Raw genomic sequence first — 7,076 nt, 5'->3', positions numbered from 1 at the left:
CCTTCCCTTCCCTTCCCCTCCCTTCCCTTCCCCCGTTGAAGCAGGGCAAGAATGATTAATATGAACAAGACTATATAATTTAACAAAAAAGACACGAGAGAAGTAAAATATATCATACTTTCATTTAACAGGCTCAAAATCACAGATAAGTTTCTATCATGTTGTCAAAGTCATGGATTTTGAAGTTTTACAAAAATAATCCTGATTTATCTGAACTCTTTTATCTTTAAGGGAAAAATATCATTATCTCTATTTTAAAGATAAACAAATCTAGAGAAAAATCAAGGGAGCTTAAGTGACTCATGCAAGGCCACAGAGGAAGTCTATGTCAGAATGAACTAATATCTAGATGGTGCCAAAACACTATTTAAGGAGGTATGTTAGCTTAAAACTTCCCTCTTCCAGAGAATAGCAAGATATGTTATCCAGTGTGAAATGCATCCAGCTCACAGACTTTCATTTAATGCTAGTTTAAAGTGTTAGCTGCAGTATTATGATAGCTCTTATTATAAAAACACTGCTGTGCAGATCTTATTATAAAAACACTGCTGTGGAGCAGGAATCCCAGATATGACATTTGATCAAAGCTGAATGTCACAATGAAGATCTGTTCATTTTTGCACAGCGGAAAGGCATTTGAAACAAGATTTTTTGATGGCCACCTAGAGATTTAACCAAATTATCTTTTGAGTCTTCTGTCATGATTTTCACCCTCAGTATCTCAAATTACTTGGGGCAGAGGAAATATGTAAACTAGATCAGTAGAATGCCAGAGGATAAATAGAAAGAAAAGGTTATTGGAGAAACTTAGGTGCTCTAGTCTGCAAGAAGAGTCTGGTGATAAAAAAATATAGTTACATAAAAATAACTCTATTTACAGATATTCACAAAATAGGTGCATTGGACAATGACCAATGTTATCTGTTAAAGGAAACCATGCATTACAGCAAGGGGATAAATGCACAGAGTGTTTAACTATTTGCCATATCTGCTGTAATCAACCCTACTCCCTAAACTACCACCACCCACTAACAGAATTAAAATATTTATTATTGCATAAGGATACTTCCTGCTCATTCAGAATAGCCTAAAGCTATCAGAACATGCTTTACCAGAGCTATTCCTCACAATTTTCAAGATTCCTCCCTCAGAAATATTCCATTAAGCTAAACCTGAGCTAGTAACACACCTGTAGATAACCCAGTTACATGCACACAGTGACCATTCAAGAGGAATGGAAGAACAAACAAACTTTTCATCTTCTATCCACTTTCCAGAATTACAAGATGCAGAAGGGTGGTTTAATGGATGATTCTGCATGTTTTGATTAGCAAAGAAAACTGTATATTCACTTTCTTACCATATGTATATATTACTATATACATCTAAAAATAATGTCAGTAGTTAGAATATGTTGTTTTCAAACAGGTTCAGGGAGTCACTGCTCTTCCTGCTCTGGAGTTTGTGACAGTCAATGTTATTCTGCACAGTTTGTACAGAATTCACAAGCTGTGAAAAAAGCTTCAGTGGAACAAGAATGTTAGCCAAGACCTTGAGTCCAACATGAGGTATTGAATCTGTTTTGACTGATTACCAATCCAGACGTATAAATTATGCACTGGACCTTGTCAACAGTCATGAGAACGTGTACCACATTGTATGTAGGGCACAAAGATGAGTTTGTGAATGCTGGTCTTACCACGCGCTCCAGCCTGCAATGGAGTGTTCTTCGTATCACATAGAAATTAAGCTCAGTAGAGAGAAATCAGTGATGGGCAAGTGATCCTTACAGATAACATTTACATTAACCTTCTCCAGGACTCACCAGTCCTCTTCTCCACTGTTAATGCAGCAGTGGAAAACATACAACGAAGGCCTCTGAGTCAGGTTGTGCATCAGCACAAAATCTAAACAAGAATTTAGGGCAACTAGAGGTCATACATGAAATCGGGTCTTCATTATAGAGTGGCATAAGACACATTTTTATACAGCAACATTTATCTCCTTTATAAATATTTAATAATGGCAGCTGTCTGATTCATCTTTCCCCAGACACCTAGACCTAAAGGGAAAATGGTTAACTTTCTCCAGTTCTCCAGTTTGAAAAAGCAGCCCAAAAGTCATTCCATATCCCATGACCTGAAAGGGAGAAAGTTTTGCAGGCTTTCGAAAGAAGACCATTTTACCTTCAGGCTGTTGAGTGAGGTTTGGAAAAGGAAGAGCCCCAGTCTGACAGTAATAAGTGAAAAGGACATGATCTAGTTCTCTTGAGGCAGCATGGGGCATGGGGTTTTTACTTTTTTAAAAGCTGCAGTAAGAGGCAAACTCCGTAAAAAACTGTTCTATAAAAGGAAGACTTCTTTTCCCACGTTAAAGTGCAAATTAAACTTTGCTCTGTGGTGGCACTTTTTAGAAAGGTGTAAGGAATACCCAACCAAGCGGGCAATGGACTGAACATTACCAAGGGCTTTGAATATGTTTCACAAGTCCCGTATGGTGAGAAAAGCTCTCCTGACAACACATGTAAGAGCCAGATGCTGAAAGAAACAAGTACAGATAGGATGTCTGATCCTGCAGTTCTCACATGGGGAAAACTCCCTTTGAAGTCCATAGGAATGTGAGCAAGGATTGCTGCTTCTATCACTATTCCGTCATCCTCTATCATGCATCTAATTTAAAAGCACGATTTCCATTTGAGAGGCTAATTCTCATCTTTCTTCCCATCCTTATACCATTTTCTCCTTTAGTAGCTATTTTTAGCATAATTCAGCTGGCTATGTGATGTAACCAGGTCATTCAGCACCTGTCATTCAATTATAAAAGGGAAATTTATGCAGGGAGATGTGTTACAATTTAAAGATAGCATTTATATTTCAAAAGTTAAAAGACCCAGATTGACAGTCATCAGAGGAACTGCTCTTGAAATCCTACCAGCCCACACCCCAAAAGATATGATAGCAAACTGAATGCAGCCATCAGTCAGTGACTAGAGCTTGCATCCTGGGTGCAGATGAGTTGAGCTCAATTGGTGGGTCTGCCTAAGGGGATCTCAACACATTGCAGACACTAGCAGAGGACTTGAACCAGGAGACCAGATTTTTGTGCAAAGAGTAGTCCAGTGGGCAGTTCTGAAGATCCCTATCTGATCAGCTTCTCTGATAAGGCAGAAAAAGGGACATCAAATTTATGGATCTCGATGGATTCAGAGATTAACTTGGCATTGAGTTTCCCAACCTCTTAAGGATTTGTGGGAGCATGGACTTTCTTTTCTTGTCACTACTCTTACCTTATCTGGCCAGAAGTGGATTTTCTAGCATCTTAGAAACTGTAACATTAAACCCTCAAGACTGCAGTGCAGGGTCCAGGGGTATGTGGTAACAAAGCAGGAATTTTGAACATAATGACTTGAAATTTCAGCACCCAATTCCTTCTGTGGATGTACTCTCTCATCAACTAAAGGCCCTCAGGAAACATTATATTCATTCTACTCTAATTAGCTTATGGAATGAAGGCCGAGGTCCCCAAGCTTGACTATTTCTACATATCAGGGTAGAGTTCATGGGATATTTTTAATCCAAATGCTGACACTGTGTTGATTACATTTAATCAAAGAACAAATAAAAGCACACTCATTATTGGATAAAATAATGCACATAAACATATTTATGCCTACTTGAAAAGCCATTTCTTTTTTACTGTCAATATTAAAAGCAACATTGAAAAGAGAATGCATGCTCCTTAAGATTAAAATTTGAAAGGACACCACTGGAACTACCAGATCAGGATTCCTACATCCCCTTCCACTACAAAACTGGAGTGCAGGGCTGTGGAGGGGTGTTTTGCTTTCTTTAATTATTATTATTATTATTGTTGTTGTTAGTGTTACTATTACTATCACTAAAACCATTTATTTATTTTTAATAGATGGTCTTAATCTGGCAAAATAACTTCCCTGTATTTGTTTGAACAGCGTCTGCCCTTGGAAGACTACAACTGTGATAATCAACATCCCACTTCTATTGTTTGTAGCTCTCCCCTTGTGATAAGGGGTAAGATGTCAAATCAACTTGTAAGTGGAAAGGAGAAAATGTATGTGTACTGAGTGTATCTGTATTTTTTTTTGATCATACTTAGGATTTCTTTCCCATAAAAATTTCCAGATTTATAGGTGAAACAAAACAGGCAGCAATTGTATTCTGAGTTTCTAGTGCTTGATAAAATGGGGGCTTTCAACTGATACTTTCTTAATTCTTCTTCTACTATAGCTGTAATTGTGAGAAGGGACATTAAGTGCTGAAGATGCTGTTCAGCTAGTTTTAGTTCAAGACAGATTGGAAATGCCTCTCCAAATGACTAGGTTGTCTATTGTATCAAAACACACATAAAAGAATATGAGGTAAATTTAGCAATTTTGCTAAAATGCCAATCAAACTAATTTTGCCAAGTTATTGTCATACCATAGAAAATAAATCAGAATCAGAATCAGGCAGGTCAGTCTGACATGCAGATTCCTATTGTAAAAAAAATTATAGGATGTCCTTGCTCTTTGACAAACAGTTGGGATTGACTTCCTAAGGTTCAGAATGTGCTGGAAAATAAATTCGCTAATATTGAACACAATTTAAATGACATTTCAGTATAAAATACAGACAGCATGATGCCTCAACAAATCAGCAACCTCATATTCAAAACAGATGTCATTTTCTTTTTCAGTAGAAGTTGTGATTTTTTTAGGGTATCATAGGCTACAAAAATAATGCTGAGATCCATTTTCTAACATGCAGTCTTCTTGTTGAAGGTTTTATGTTCGACTTTTAAGGTAGCCATTTAAAGACTAAGAAAATGACTAAAATGTTTTGAACACATTAAATGTTATGCTGATCATTTAAAACTGAAAATTATTTTACTTCTCAAAATTTGACAAGAAACACAAGCTTTAAGGTGCTGAAAGCTTTTCCTATTTGAGCCTGTCATTCTCTATGCTGTAATTTCAGTGTCCTCTTAGAATAGTACCTTCAGCTCACTCTATACTGGGACAAAAATTACGTAAGACCCTTGTTGAGTGTTTCCTGCAAGATAAATGAATCAGGTAGGTACGACATCTGCTCTAAGTAGATGATCCAGCCTGGTTTCTCTTTTCAATAATAATAAAGTGTCTTGTCCTTCACCACACTTTCAGTTTAGCTAGTGGGATACTCTGTGTATGCTATGTATTGTTCAATAAAAACAAACAAACAAAAAGTACAACCAAACAGAAGCTTTCTACCTTCAGGGCTCCCATACAACTTTTAAGTAAAATTAGGAAAGGTGCAACCTTACAGGAAACAGTATGCGCTTTACCAACTTTCTTCCAGAAAACATATGGCATTTGCAACTTACTGTCACAGTTAGTGAAAGATAAAACTTTTCAGTAGTTCTTGTTAAGAGAAATTATCTGGCACAGCCAGATGTTATAATGATATTGGCTTAGAAAAAGAATTCAATTTTAGAAGCAATGGCTCTATTTTGGTTCATTAAGTTGAATTCATGTCCATTGGATCAGGAAGGACCTGGACCACATCTATGTTATACGAATAGCAGAGTGGAATCTGCTAACTAATTAATACTGTTCTAAATTCATCTCTTCAGCTGGTGGAAGAAAAATTGTGCCGGTTATGCTTTCACTTCAAACTTTGGAGGTGGTTGGGTGGGAAAGAGTGGACTAACAGTGTAGACAGTCATGGAATAAGGACCCCAAAACAAACCGGAGAGTTGTTATTTGAAAAGTGTAGATGCTCCTTGAATTCAAAAACCTAAAAAAAATAGTTCCTTTCGGAGTTGATAGGTCACTCTATCTGGACCCCATTTCAGGGAACTTGTTCTTTCTTTCTCTTATGCTCACCTTTGGGATATTGTCACACTGCTCCAAGGCCAGAGCACTGTATGGTCTCCAGCGTGGTCTAAAGCATATGTGAATTCAATGAAAATTCTTGGCATTAAAAGGTTAGAAACCACTTGGTCAAGGTTTTTGAAGGTTGTAAAAAAACCCCTTTTCACTATGTAGTGTGAAAAAAACCCATTTTCATTATGTAGTTTTAAATAAAGTAAAGTTTAAACAGAGATTTTGACTAACTTCAGACCAAAGAGAGGTTTGTAGCAGAGCCCCAGGCATCTCATGCCAAGGTAGAGTCCCTTTTGAACACAACATTATGCCTTATGACCAGCATTTATGCTCAAATCAGGGGAGCAGCTGCTGGGGGTTTGATCAAATGAATCTTTTCTTAACAAGTTCTTGATTTCCATGGAAATGCAGAAGAAATGAGGCTTCAGCCTTTGTCAGCATGATATGTTGTAGTCTTTTCAACATGCCTGGAGTAAATAACTATATGTAAAAATAAAACACTAGCAGGAAGGTCACACAAATTCAGCCATCAGACTCATCTTCACTAACTATATTAGTGACAGGTTTGGACCTTTAATCTTATTTTATAAACACGTGGTTTATTTCAAGTAATAATTTATAAATATGATTTGACATAATTAATCTGAAGCTTGATGGGAAATAACAGTGCAATGTCAACATTTTCTGGAATGTGTTTTTAGAACACTGAATTTCATTCTTCTAGCTTGCACTGAATGACTCAGGACTTGAAAAGAAAAATAACCTTTTTTCTTTCATAAAATAGTGTCTGTGAGCTCTGTCAATTTTATTGCTCCCATCTTGGTCTCTGGCTGCTGAAAGCACTGCATATAAAGTTATTCTTTTGTTATCATTGCTTTTTAAACTCAGGAAGAATCCCAAGGTATTTTTCCATTATCCATGGAAGTATTGGCATGTACACGGCACGTACAGGACAACCAGGTGATCAGGCCCAGTCAGCGTGGGTTTATGAAAGGCAGGTCCTGCTTGACTAGCCTGATCTCCTTCTATGACAAGGTCACCCACTTAGTGGATGAGGGAAAGGCTGTGGATGTTGTCTACCTAGACTGTAGTAAAGCCTTTGACACTGTTTCCCACAGTGTTCTCCTGGAGAAACTGGCTGCTCATGGCTTGGACGGGTGTACTCTTCGCTGGGTAAAAAACTGGCTGGATGGCC

This window comes from Aptenodytes forsteri, unplaced genomic scaffold (genome assembly GCF_000699145.1).
Source record: "Aptenodytes forsteri isolate BGI_AS27 unplaced genomic scaffold, ASM69914v1 Scaffold287, whole genome shotgun sequence".
Classification (NCBI taxonomy): domain Eukaryota; kingdom Metazoa; phylum Chordata; class Aves; order Sphenisciformes; family Spheniscidae; genus Aptenodytes; species Aptenodytes forsteri.
The sequence above is the reverse complement of the archived record's forward strand: the minus strand, read 5'-3'. Positions refer to the sequence as shown.